General features: G+C 41.0%; 1 pseudogene; it reads right to left on the reverse strand.

The window, feature by feature from the left end:
- Positions 1-11,958: 11,958 nt before the first annotated feature.
- LOC129274020 (beta-1,3-galactosyltransferase 5-like) lies at positions 11,959-13,931 on the reverse strand (annotated as a pseudogene).
- Positions 13,932-14,986: the final 1,055 nt, after the last annotated feature.

Here is a 14,986-nt window from a genome sequence, read left to right on the forward strand (position 1 = left end):
CGGTCGCATTGATAAGCGGCCGTAGAGCGCTTTTCGACCATCGCCTAAGCGCGAGCGCACCCGGCAGAGGCCGCGCTAGCTGCGTCATGCACGATTGCCCGTTCCATAGGGATGCATACGCACTCACAGAGATACGGAGATCCGTTCCGAGGACCCCCGTTTTCACAAACATTTGTAGTTCCGAAGCCCGTTCCGAGGACCCTCCTTTTTACAATAAGCCCGCTCCAAGGCCCCCGTTTTTTGCCTCGCCCGCGGCACACCCCTACCACTTTTTTGGTCGAGTGCCCCCCCTCATTACCTGTCCAGTAATCTCTATTCATCGAGCTTACAACTAATCTGCTTATTGTTATTGACAAAGACTGAAGTGTAGTACTAACAATGCCTGATACTAGAAGTACAAAGCCTCAGACCCAGTCCCAGGTTCCTGTAAAGGAAATTATAAGAGATGCAGATTTTCTAGCTGCTGTGAAAGAAGCAGTCATACAGACAATGAATTATAAATTCAAGAACTTTGAGAAGCTTATAGACAGAGTAGAACAGCAAGAAGGAAAGATTCATTAACTTGAAAATCAAGTGGTAGAGTAGAGCATGAAATAAAAAATCTCACAGCGCAGACAGAATGTCAAAATGAATGCATAAAAAAGTTGCAAATGGCCCTAAATGACCAGGAGCAGTACTCGAGAAGGAACTGTGTCAGGATCTTCGGTGTTAAAGAACCCCCAAATGAAACTACAGCGACGTGTACTGCTTCCGTTTGTCAACATCGACAGTCACTCATTCTAAATAGAAGGAAACTGAAGAATAGTGGAATCGGTATAAGCGAGGATCTTACAAGAACAAATCGCAATCTTCTGAACAGTGCGTACATGGCCAGTAAACAAAAAAAAAACAGTAAGATTTTGGCAGCATGGTCATCTGACGGACGCATTCTCATTTCCCTGAATGCAACAGATGGTAGGACCGTGAGGAAACAAATAAACAACAAAAATGAACTTGATGGACTATGATGGATACTTGACTCTTCTTCACCTACCTGGAAGTTAAATGAGAGGGGTTGATTGATTCTTATTTCGTGGATGCTCTCTTGTATGTCATACAGTATTTGTATACTACAAACTTTTTATATTTACATGTACTCAACTCTATATTTAATTTACCTGAATATGAAATGAGAGGGGATGATTAAATATTATTTTATGAAGAGATTTATCTTAAAGATTATATTCCTCTTTAGGAGACCCCTGTTTGATTTTTAATACGTATTGAAAATATTGTAGAGCATTCGTGATTTTTTTCCTCTTCTCTCTGAATTCTTTCATCTAAAAAAAAAACCGATAGTAATACTAAAATAGATAAAAGACATATAAAGAAATCACAAATGCTCCCTATACTTATATATCATGTTTGTATAAACTTTTTAAATTAATTTACTCAATGTAGTCTCTAGACATTTATGTAATTACCGTGACTTATTACTCTGTATTTTCTCTTTTGTCACAATTTTTTGTTGATGCTATAAATCAGAATGTATGAGGTGTGTGCAATCTGTGGTGAATGTATGAGATGTGCAAACCCTACACAAGATATGTTACATATGATATGCGGAACTTGTATAGACATTTTTACTTTCAATACAAATGTGATTAAGATTCCATATTGAATATGCATGCTTTTTTCAATTTGAATATTTACATTGATTCTAACCACTTTTAAAATATGAAAATCAATCCATTTTTATTATGTGAAACTGATGATGATGTTACATGCATAAATGAAAATTTGCATTTGAATATTGACTTTGAGTCTCCTTTTGATATCGACCCAAGGAAATGCTCATATACTTTTTGCGAAGAATTCAGTGCCAATTATAGAAAAAATTATAATAGTTTTTCACTACTCCATGTCAATTGTAGGAGTTTATGCCAGAATTTCGATGCATTTTGTTCAATGTAAGCTTGCATAAATCATAAATTTACAGCCATTGGTGTGACAGAGACCTGGTTTCAGTCAAGTACAAAAACTGAGATGTATAATATAGATGGTTACAATCTTGTATACATAAACAGACAACATAAATTAGGAGGTGGTGTTGCCATTTATATAGATGAAAGGTACGATTTTAAAATACGATCAGATCTGAATTGTAACATGCCTGAATGTGATATGCTGTTTTTAGAATTAAGATGTAAGAATTATAAACCAACTATGATTGGATGTGTTTATAGAGTCCCCAACACAAATATGGTTATTTTTCAGGATCAATTAGGTAATTGTTTAGATATTGTTAATAAGAATAATACAGAGGTCTACATTTTGGGTGATTACAACATTAATTTATTGAATGCAAGTACTCATGATAAAACAAATGTATTTTTTGGAAAATATGTTTTCTCACAACCTGTACCCATTGATAACGAAACCAACAAGGATATCAAAAACATGTGTAAAGTTAATAGATAACATTTTTTGTAATACACTAGATAATAATATTGACTCTGGTTTGTTCATGTAGCTGACATATCAGACCACTTACTTATATTTTGTGTAAAGAAACACAAAAGGATTTTTAATCAATGGCAGTCACAATTACCAAAAAGACAGATAAATGATGATAATGTAATTTAATTCAATAGAAAACTGTGTGAAGTTGATTGGAGTCATGTATATAGTACTGATGATGCTAATAATTGTTACGATATTTTTATGTCAATCTTCCAGTCAATTTATAATAAATTTTTTCCAGAAATGAAGTCAAAATCAAAAGCGAAAGTTACTTTTAGGAAACCTTGGCTATCAAATAGCCTCATGAAATCCATAAATAAGAAGAAAAAAATGTATAAAAAGTTACTAAACAATTATTCTGACAAGCAAAAGAAAAGTTACATTAAGTAAAAAAACAAATTGATAAACTTATTACGCAGTGCTAAATCTGAATATCATTCTAAACTCTTTAATCAAATTAGAGGAAACACACAATAGATTTGGAATAACATAAATAATATACTGGGTAATAAACGCTTTAATAAGTTACCTTCAGTTATGTATTGAATGATTCAAAGTTGAATTCATCAAAAGATATAGTAGAGCATTTTAATTCTAATTTTTTGAATATCGGTAAGAATATTGCTGACAGAATTCCTCCTGTGGGTGTGTCATATGATTTATTCTTAACCGGAAACAAATCACCGAACTCTTTGTTCTTTAGACCTACTTCTCCAAATGAAATATTAAAACTTGTCCTTTCCTTAAATTCTTCGAAATCAAGCGGCCCCGATGGTATAGATCCTAAAGTTATATAGAAATCTATTCATTATTTCATTGAACCACTATGTTTTATATTTAATACATCAATTTCTACAGGAATTGTGCCTAATCATCTGAAATTTGCCAAGGTAGTACCAGTTTTCAAAAAAGGAAATGCAAACGATTTAAATAATTATAGACCAGTTGCTATCCTTCCTCTATTTTTAAAGATTCTTGAAAAAATAATTCATGAACGTTTATATACATTTTTACAGATGAATAATTTTTAACTGATGCTAAATTTGGCTTCAGGAAAAAATTCTCGACTTCATTAGCTGTCTCTAATTTATGTACTTATATTCAAAATGAACTTGAAAAGGATGATTTTTGCATTGGACTTTTTATTGACTTGTCAAAGGCATTTGACACCATTGACCATCACATACTGCAAAAAAAAACTTGACTCTTTGGTGTCAGCGACAATAAATGAGGAATCGGAAGCAACTTTGTAGTTGTGATCAATACTTTATTTAACCGTAATCAAGTCAAGAGTCGGACGAACGTGTAGCCGCATAACTGACGCAGATGGCGCTATACCAAGATACAAATCAACTGGCGTAATCACTTTTTCCTTATGTAAATGAAAAGAATTTTGCAAAGATCCAAAGCGAAAAGCTTTGTAAAAGTATTGTCATATTATAAAGGTGTAAACTCGCAAACAACTGCAAAGCAAATGCGCAAACATTAACGCGAAGACATACCCACTAATGGGACTTCAAACAAAACCCAAAATAATAACAAAAAAAATTAAATGCGCAGCATAATTTATCACAAGCATATGGAAAACTAGCGGACAGAAGGTCCTCGCTGCACGCGCGCACCCTTATAACACGCAGAATTCCCTTGTATCATACCCTTTTTTCACAAACAAATGTATATCAAGGACAAGCGTTGATTCATATAGAATTTCCGCCCCCCTGAAATGAATGTTAACAACTTTTTCTATCAGATGATTATAATTTTTTTGTAATTCAACTGGTGGGAAATATGGCACTTTATTACATTAAAATCACTCAAAACCATCTATAGTCAGGAATATGTATTGGGATAATGGGTTTGGGGGGCATTTTTATAGTACCCGGTTGGATTATATCCGTCGTCACATCGGCAGGTGATGGTATCAAGAATTTCCGCCCAGATTATAATAAAGGGCACATTGTAAGGCAAATACTAATGAAAGAACCATGGAGATTGGTTAATAAGGAAATAGTGCACTTTTATCATCAAATCAGAGGAGATTTTCGTTGTGATAGTGATATCCGAAGAGCAAACCTACACTCGTGACGGGTCCATTATGTATACGAGGGGTGCATCCTAGCTTACCACTGCATAGGTGAGTCTGAAAATAAAGTTTTGCTTAATCCTTTCACTTCATAGTGATGTTTTAAACGTTCAAACAACGATAATTTATGAAATGGACACAAAATATTGCGAATCAACGCTGAAACATTATTTGTGTATACATTTTATCCCTCTGTAATGCTATCTCCCCCATAAAGCCACAATGGAACATTCTACACCACTGGTCATACGATGATCGCGAGGTCTGCAAACGTCGTCTGCTATGTTTTTACATGTCCGGTACACTGTATGCAAGTTTTCGATATGGCAAAAATGCGCAGCAATTGGTAAAAGGCAAACTAGCTGGAGTAAGAAGAGGTATTCGTTTGGTAAGGTGTGGATCCTGAAAGCAATAAACTATCAAATTAGAATCAAAACATTTAAATCGAGCTGGCTTGTTGTTTTTGTCTGTTTGTTCGCCGAAAAAAAAACTAGACGCATTAAGGAACCCATTAGCACACATAGATACACTCATAAAGGTAAAGCGTACAAAAATGCATAAAAAAAACAAAAGATATACATGAAAAAACAGTGTCCATCAGCGAGAGTCCATCAGTAAAGGGCAAGCTGGACAAGGCACAGGCAATTGGGGGGGGGGGCATAAATGCAGGCCAAAGTCAATCACAAACGTAGTCGCTAAAATACGAAGGGGGGACACGACGGCGTAAGGGATACCGCCGGCCATTATTGGGGGCAGTGACGTCAAAAGGCCCTGGGGGATCTGACTGACCAGAAAGTGAAAGGGGAGGACTAACATCAGGGTGAGAAAGTTCGTGAGGAATATCAGGGGGGTCAGGAGGGGGGCAAGGGACACCCGGCACATCAGTAACGTCAGAGGCATTAGGCAAGCATTGTGAGTCATCCGCTGGAGTGGGACTGGCTAACTCCTCATCACGGTGGTCGTCGTCGTCATCAGAAACCCTCGGTCGAGAAGGATGAGAGGTAGGAATCCCTGGGGGGACCTTCAAGCAATCCGAGCGCCGGACACGGTATGACGTAGAACGTAGTTGGCTCCCAACAAACTTGCGAATGTTGCACCAATCGTTGTCGACACTGCAGACAAGGTAGCGAGGTCTGGCCTGGGTCTTAGTCCGGTCCGAGCGCAGGTAGACAAGGTCACCAACGTGAACAAGAGACTCTCCCATCGAAGATAGGCGTTTGGGTGCCTTCGATTCCATACTGGGGCCATGGTTGGAGAGCCGTTTCTCATGTTGATTGGTAATAACGTCCATGTCACGCAACGGAATCTGTTCACTTGTGAATTGGTCACGCTGGGTCCAAAGCTCACGAGCAGAAAGACCAACGCCACGGATACGGCTGTTAAGACGTGCGGTAGCCAGAGCAAGCGCAAGTGGAGTAACAGGACCACCACGGGGATCATCACGAAGCAGCTCATCTTCCAGCTCACGGACAGCCTTCTCAGCGACAGGATTCTTGTTGATGTTCTTGGCACGGCCAATCTCCAAAGTGATGCCCTGACTGCGTAAAGACTCATCGTGTTGGAGAGCAGAAAATCCTGGCGCAGGGTCAGTGCGGACGACAGATGGAGGGCCATCAAGTGGCCTGAGAGGTGCGCATAGCTGAAGGAGGGCTGTGCGGAGAGTCTCCTTGCGTTCATCTGGAATCAAAGCGCTTACAGTATAAGAAGTGACACTCTCCCTGAGGATGAAAACGAGTTGGCGGGAACGCTTGATGACATCCGCAGCAAAAGACACCCCAATGACACATGGAGGGTCACCTGTAGACTGGGGAGTAGCAACACGAGGAACATTCTGGAGGGAAAGACAGCTGTGACAACCGACAGTCACCTGTTGAATTGCTGCATCAAGATCCAGGGCATAGAAATACCGTGAGACAACCTGCTTGAGTTGGTGTGATGTGGGGTGACCAAGTTGAAGATGTAGGGCAGTGAGAATCCCCTGTAGCACATTGCGAGGAATGACGATACACTCCTGCTGTGGCAAGAATGCATGATCCCGGCGGACGACCAGTAAGCCATCACGGGCGATGGTGGCAACCTGGAGATATCGCTTCACATCACGGATACCTGTCAACTTCTTCGATGGGCGAGTACCCTGAGTAAGGTGGGCATGGGCACGGCGGAGGGCCGGACAATCAGCCTGATTCTTACCCCACGCGTGACGAGATGTGAAAGGGAGGCGTATCTTCTCTGAGAGGATGTCAGCAACAGACGTAAGATGGACAACAGAGTCTTCCATCCGTGAAATGAAAGTACAGATCTGGCATCGAACATCATGGCATGGGGGAGCATTCCTACTCGCGAAGTCAGATGGGACATTAGCGGAGCCCGCCAGGTGACGTAAGGAAACCTGGTATCTGCTAATGGTTGCCAAAAAGGTAGAAACCCGTGGACTGGCAGAAAACTCACCACGACACAATTTCTCATAAGCCTGAACACAAGGTTTGCTGTCAGTAAGAATGCAGACAGGGTGGTGAGACTGGATGATGTACGGGCTGAAATGCTTGGTGGCAGCAGCAATGGACAGTGCTTCTACTTCACAAGGTAACCATGTGATTTGACGACCACGGAGCTTCGCGCTGAAGAAACCTGCGACGAAACGCGTCCGGTCTCTTGTGACGTACATGGTAGCACCGAGACCATGGTTCTTCACGGATCCATCAGTGACAATCCATAGCTGATCAGATGGCCGGGGTAAAGTAACCGTACGAGTAGACTTGATGCCGGACTGGGCTTTGTTGAAGGCATCATGAAGCTCATCTGTCCAGCAGATGCGGTCTTGAGATTTCATACCTGCAATCGATTCATCCAGGGGGCCCAGATAGGATGCGCAATTCGGGAGAACGCGAGCAAGCATCTTATAGGCTCCAATGAAAGACCGCATTCCCTTCACGGTTGAAGGGCATGAGCACGTTGACAAAGTTGTTATCCTATGAGGACTTGCTTTGAGGTTCCCTTCAGACCAAACCCACCCTAAAATAGTGGTGGTTTTTGGACAGACGGTAGTCTTAGATGGAGAAAGGTGAAGACCATTGGAGGCTAGTGCATGTAACACCCTGGACCAGTTATGCAAAAGGGCCTGCCAGGTGTCAGCACCACAGTACAAGTCGTCTGCAAGTTTGACAACAACACCTTCAAACAATAGATCTCCCAGCACTCGACACATCAACTCCTCCAATGCCGTCTCTGATCCCGGCATACCCATAGCACAACGGGTGTAAACTCTAATGCCGCGGAAAGGGGTAGCAACACCACAATACTTCATCGAATCCCGAGAGAGAGGTATTTGATAAAAGGCACTTGCAAGGTCAGATGCAATAATGTACTTCCACTGACCTATCTTTCTCAGAGTGGAATCAACATCAGGCAAAACTGAGGGCTGTGGCTTAGAGTAGCGCCCAACATCAGCAAAGGCTGTGACAAGACGAGAGCCGCCATTTGGCTTCTTCACAAGAAACGACGGGTTGACATATTCAACCGTAACACCAATATCCTCAGGGCGTGCAAAGACGCCAAGTTTCTCCAGGTCATCAAACTTTCCCTGCAATTCAACAAGCTTCTCCTGGGAATACAAGGGAAGGCGACCCTTGCGTTGTGGGGGCTGCACAGGACCCATGTTCACAACGGCCTTGAATGGACCAGATGCACCATTGTAACCCTTGAATGAAGGGCTAAACACACAATCATGTTCTGCATGAAGAGACTGAAAATCTCCCCTTGCCTTTGGGGGGAGGATACTATCAGGATCCACAATAACAGACTGAGAAGGCTGTGATAAGGTCGGCCCTCCCTGCACCACTGAGGGAAGGGCAGTCTGACTAGGAGGAATTTGCGCAACCTGACTGCCATCTGAGACAACCACTGGACAAACCTGACAAAGATGTTCATTGCGACGGATAACACAAGGACCGCGAGAGAGATTTGGGATGCGGATCCTACCAGCAACACTCGAGACAACACCTGGAGCCGGAAAGAATTCTGTGATCATTGGTGTAGGAGGGGAATCCGAGCGAGGCTCCAAGACAAGTGTCTCATCAGCAGAAAACTCAGGAGGTAGGGAAAACTCAAGAAATTCACCTGGCCAAATGGTGGTAGTTTGAGAAGGGGCACGAAGGACAAATGCGCGACGCACTGCATGACCAGCCTTAGGCTTATTACAGGAACCGTAACTAATCACAGTACCATCAGCCAAGGAAATCTCCCTCCTTGCTGGCCTGATGGCCACATCATTCCTTTCCATAAATGGAGTACCAGCCAAAACGTCAACATCAAGGTTCTCAATGACCAATCCTTCAAAGTGGAACTCATGACTGCCACGACAGACGGTGAAACGAGTTTCACCACAAACCTGCAGCGGAGAGGACCCATCAGCCTGATGAGCTGACTGGGTGGTGGAGGACACGTTACAACCTAATACTCGGGCCGTAGAAGCACGCATCATGTTCCCAGTAGCACCGCTGTCGAGGGTGATACGAACAGCATGATGATTATAAAATGCATCGAAATAAGGAGACTGGCGAACTTGGACACGCAGTGTGGAAGAGGTACCTCCACGGCCAGGGTCTGGTGACAAACAAGCCTCGTCACATGACTCCTGGGGGTCAACATCAAAGTCAAAATCATCAGAACCTCCATCATCAAAAATCTTGGCAACCTGCCTGGCCTTTGCCATGTACTGCCGATCGGAGTCTGGAAGGTAAGGACAGACATTCAAAAAATGGTCACTAGGACGGCCAGCCTGAACGCACAGTGGACAAGATTTGGAAGACCTAGGACGGAACTTCGCTGGGGTTCGAGACTGAGTACGCCGGGGAGCAGTCTGACTACGACCACGAGGCGGAAAAGCCGCTGTACGCATTGCCCTGGAACATTCAACTGACTCCAAAAGACTAGTAAGGGCCTGAGAAATTTCAGGTTTGAGGGATGCAAGTGTGCGTGAACGGAGTTCTGTGCCGTACCTCTGCTTCACCACCTGGGGAAGGTCAGGGTGCAAAAGGCGAAGCCACTGCAGAACAATGAAATTCTCAATTGTAGGCGAAAGTTCTTCATCATCCAGGATGGGATCACCGTGATGGGTAATACCACCACCAGCCGTCAACAAATTGTCCTCGACAAAGGCAAGTAATCTCTGATATAAATCTTCTGGTCGCTCATCAGATTCCAGCTTTATCTCGCAAAAATCCAAAAAAATGGGCACCTGTTGCCTGGAAGCCATAGTGAAGTCTAATAGTGGCCCAAATGTCATTCAAAGAAGTGGAATTGCGAACAATAGAATTTCTAGCGATGACGGGACAAAAATTAGCAATCTGACCGAGCATAAGATCAAGTAGGTTCGCTTTCTGTTGAGCAGTTTTGCGCAACTCTGAAGGAACAGAGGGATTGTCATCTATGAAACCCCTTGTGGGGTTAGCTTTTGTTTTCTTACCCCATGTTACCGACTCAGAAAGGAAGAAAGCGAAGTTAGGATCAAGATTCAAGGTGTACAAAAGATTCTGTCTCCATCCTTCAAAGGATGTAATTGATTCGACTTTACCCAAGCACCATTGCTTTGGTACTTTAGGCATACTGCACGCCATTGTAAGGCTGTGGGACCGACTCTAATTTCGGCTAGATCTAACCAACTACTCGTTCACGGTAAACTTACTTTTACGGTGCAACCGGCTGTTTTCCTTCTCAGCAAAGTCCTTCAAATGTGGAATAAGAAAAAATTCAGGCGTGAGTGAATCCCATAAGCGGCCACCACGACAATAAATGAGGAATCGGAAGCAACTTTGTAGTTGTGATCAATACTTTATTTAACCGTAATCAAGTCAAGAGTCGGACGAACGTGTAGCCGCATAACTGACGCAGATGGCGCTATACCAAGATACAAATCAACTGGCGCAGAGGTCTTGCCCTCAAATGGTTTGAAGATTATCTATCTCACAGAAGTCAATATGTGATGGTCAATGGTGTCAAATCCTCAATACAGCATCTCAACTGTGGTGTCCCTCAAGGATCTGTCTTGGGCCCTCTCTTGTTCCTTATATATGTCAATGATATTATCAAATCTTCTTCTCTTCTCAAGTTTTCCCTGTTTGCCGACGATACTTGTGCACTCATGAGTAGCAGTAACATTAAAACACTTGTCTTGTCGGTAAACAGGGAAATAGCAAAAGTCTCTACCTGGTTCAAAGCAAATAAATTATCTCTGAATATAGCCAAAACAAACTATATTATATTTAGATCAAGGAACAAGAGGGTGCCCCATGACCTATCACATATCATAATTGATAATCTTTTAATTTCTAAATTCAAGAATATAAAATTTCTTGGAGTCACTTTTAATGAGATCATGGATTGGAGCACACACATATCAGAAATTTGTAAATCTTTATCTAAATATGTTTATATCTTATATAAATTGAAATTCATATTACCTTCTGTTTTAAATATCCTTTATAGTAGCCTTATCTTGCCACATCTGAATTATTGTAACTTTATATGGGGTAATACATACAAATCACGCCTTCTAAAACTATGTATCCTACAGAAAAAATCAATCTGATTAATTACAAAGTCCCATATGCAAAGTGCTAGTAAACCCCTTTTCAAAAAGAATAATATTTTACCTCTACATGAACTAATTACTTTAAATACTCTTATCATTATGTACCTTGTTAAAAATCAGATTTTTCCATTGACATATTGCAATATGTTTTCACTCAATTCAAATGTTCATTCATACGCTAATCGACAAAAAGATAATTTCCATGTTCCGAAAGTGAGACTTCTTTAAATTCACTAGCTTTAGTCGGTATAAAAAAATGGAATCAACTCCCAACTTCCCTAAAAGATTGCTCAACTGTATCCTGTTTTAACAAAATGTGTAGGGCCTACTTAATGGAAAACCTTTAAAATTACCAGGGTTTGTGTGTGTGTGTGTACGTGGGGGTGTGTGTGTGTGTATGTTTATATATTTGCATTTATATCTGCTGATAAAGTTTGTGTTTTGTTTTATGTTTCTAATTGTAAATTTTGTCAATGTTATTGTTTTGGGGGCCATTCTCTACAAGCAGTTTGCTTTTTTAAGGTCCTACCCATATTTTGTACCATTTATTACATAATTATGTACACTGTATGATTTGTATATACATATTTTTATGATTGAATAAAACTGAATTGAATTGAAAATTAACGGACGTAACCTACAAGTCGCGTCACCTGGTCTATGTAGTGGTACATTTATAAGAGTTGAATATCGCAAAAAATGCTATACCATGCAGGCAAGCATACATAACACTTTATATAATGTACATACATACATATATATATATATAATATATAATGGCTTATTGATTCATAAAAATCGATTTGGCAGCACTCTCTTTAAATAACAATGATCCTTTCGGAAAATACGGCCAAGTCACCTTCATAAAAAGACGATGACCCTTGTTAGTTCTAAATAATCGCTTACAAGACCAATTGCAACATTGAAAGTGATATGCCTACTGTACTCCACCCTGAAATAATAAGTTGAATTTCGCAAGAATGGACTTCAACAGACTGGCATTCGAAAACTTATCGAAATGGCTTGAAGAAAATAATGAGGTTTGATATTTTCTAGTTTTTAATTATAGTATTTCGTACTCATTAGCAGAGATATGCAGTCCTTGACTGCAGTTTAATCGGTGGTTAATTGCCTAAACGACCTTGGTTCCAAACCCATATCATTTCGGTAACGTTCAAGCCTGATATAAAAGCATAGGAGTTCACTTCTTGCACACGACGTTTCATACTCCCTCCGGTAAAGTGCAATAACCGAAAATGTCCCGAAGTGGAACTCCAACTTTCTTGAGGCACATCCCAAGGTAGACATCCTCCCACTTGAAGGTGGGCGTGGTTAAGGAAACATTGAAGACCCTCTGGACCACATCCGTAGACAAGATATAGACCGGTCCATCCAAATATGGGGGATAATGAGGAAAAGGATATTCCTCCTTCGATAAGTAGAATTTATTTTTTCTGTCCCGTTTTACCACTGCCCCAACCCAGGTTTTCCCAGCTGCATAGTTGGTCAATGGTGGTTTGATCAACACTTTGCTAAGGAAACGCAGTTGGTTCATCATGGTATCATCATCTATTTTAATGGCATATTGAGCATGTTTGCAGAAATTGGTAACCCATTTCAAACCCATCGTTGTCTTTAACGTCAGGTTAAGGTAGTTGTCAAGAAAGTTCTCCTGGACAATGTCCCCATGGCGAATGGCTTCGTAATCAATATAACTTTGTAGTGTATCATTTGGCGTGGACCCAAGAAGGAAGACGGTGCGCATCGTTCCATGTTCACCCAAAGACTCCCAGTGGCTTGAATTACCATAAGTCTCTCGAATCGCTTGCCGTCTCTTAAAATGATATGTTGCTGTAGGAGAATAAAAAAGCACGTGGACCTTCATTTTCGATCCATCTTTTTCGTAGCAGGTATAAGATGGGTTGTGGATGTATCTGTAGTTGTGTCCAGTTGTCGCGTTATTGAAATTACCGGTTTCATTTCCGTTGTGTTTTCTCCATAAATCTGGTAACTGATCATTCATTCCAACGGAAGAAATGTTTGAAATAATTACTCCTTTTTGTTCTTTTATTCCTACGATCTCGCCAAACAATGTGGAAAAACAACAGAATGAAGTTTAACTGCAATTAAAACGCTCAAGAAAGCAAATGTGTAGAAGAGGACCCGCTTGCATCTTCGAGACATATTAAATCACCCGTGGGTTTTCGTGGAAGTGTTCTGGAGAAATCGAAGACGATTCGCAAAATGCTACTAGTAACCAGAAACGTGTTAACTTTAGATGGGATATTTCCTTAAATGCCTTCTCTTTACAAAGAGGATTCTAAATTTCGATCCAAAGATCAAATGAATACTTATTTTGTCCGATTTGTATTACGAAATTGCACCAACTGACTGAATAGCTCATTATGCACCAGCTAATAAGTGAGAAATAACACACATTTTAGGGTTTCTTATTTCAACGCTCTGTATTGTGGCCAACTTGAATATGATGGCGCTCTTCAATCATGATTGTCTACTGCTCTTCTTGTGTCGCAAATAGAGACATAAATTTTAACTTGGTTAGTACAGGGATGTGTAAGGAAGGGGCGAGATCAAGCTACTTCCCTTTGACTCCGTGCTCGACACCGCCGATAACGTATGCGCTAATCTACATCGGTTAACCAGCTGGTTATATCATAGAATGCATAACTCCAATCTCCTGCATCAGAAAATCAAATGTGGGAAAACTTTCACTGTTCATTTAAAAATTTCATTTGAAATTTGCGCATGAGAAAATGAAGGTAATTTTAAGGTAATTTCAACCCAAAAAAGGGTTTCACCCAAAACGTTAGGCCATAATACATGTATTATTTCGATTGTTAAGTGATGTATTTTTCGCCATCATAAAAGACCAAAAATAGTAGGGGGACATTTGATATTACTTGTCCCCCTTTTATTTTGGGTAGGGGGGGGGGACGCGTCCCCCCTGGGATTTCCGCCCATGTTCCTTCGGAAAAATCATTGAAGTCACCATCATGAAAAGACGATGACCTTTGTTACTTCTGAAAAATCACTTACTCGAGTCTTAATTAGTTCGGGAGCCAGCGGCATCTGCCAAGCTAAAAAGGTTACAAATGTTCATCTTCATGCCCCCTAATAAGGAAATGGGCGTCTGGCTGGTCGTGGGTGTGGTCAGGAGGGCCTTGAACAGGACCCACAAAACTAGGCTAGCCTAGCTAAAAAAGAAATCTCTTGAAATCGGTGGGATATTTTCTTGCTTATTATCAGGGTCATTAAAAAAATAGTGCCAGACATTTTTGGTGGTGGGGAGTAGCCGCCAGACGCAACAAAATAATTCATAAATCTTAAGGAGTCTGACATATACTGAGTAATAGAAATGTATCATCTCCATATGTTTACTCTCACACTTCAGACCCTTAATATATTGTTTGTTTCTGAAACTCTGATGCACCCAAAACTTCTGCATGCAGATGCAGAAAGGGGCTAATGGTTGGTGGGATGGGGTGTGGTTTTTTGAGGGGTTGGTTGAGGGGGAAGGGTCGGGGGAGGAAGAGCACAAGGGAATTTGTATATCTAGTTTTGGGAGGGAGAGGGTCTTTCAAAATGGCAATAGCAAAACCGAAAGAAAGAGAGAAAAAAATGATCTTCGTCACCATCAGGAAATTAACTCCCTAAAAACTGCAAAGCTCTAAGCGTGGTTTTAGATCAGATTTTTTGTTGTTGGGGGGGGGGGGGGGTGGGGGCTTCTGCATGGGGCTTTAGAATTTTCTACGTTGGTCATATCAATACAATGGGAATGACCTATATCTTAG

The sequence above is a fragment of the Lytechinus pictus genome, chromosome 13 (assembly GCF_037042905.1).
Source record: "Lytechinus pictus isolate F3 Inbred chromosome 13, Lp3.0, whole genome shotgun sequence".
NCBI classification, from domain to species: Eukaryota; Metazoa; Echinodermata; class Echinoidea; order Temnopleuroida; family Toxopneustidae; genus Lytechinus; species Lytechinus pictus.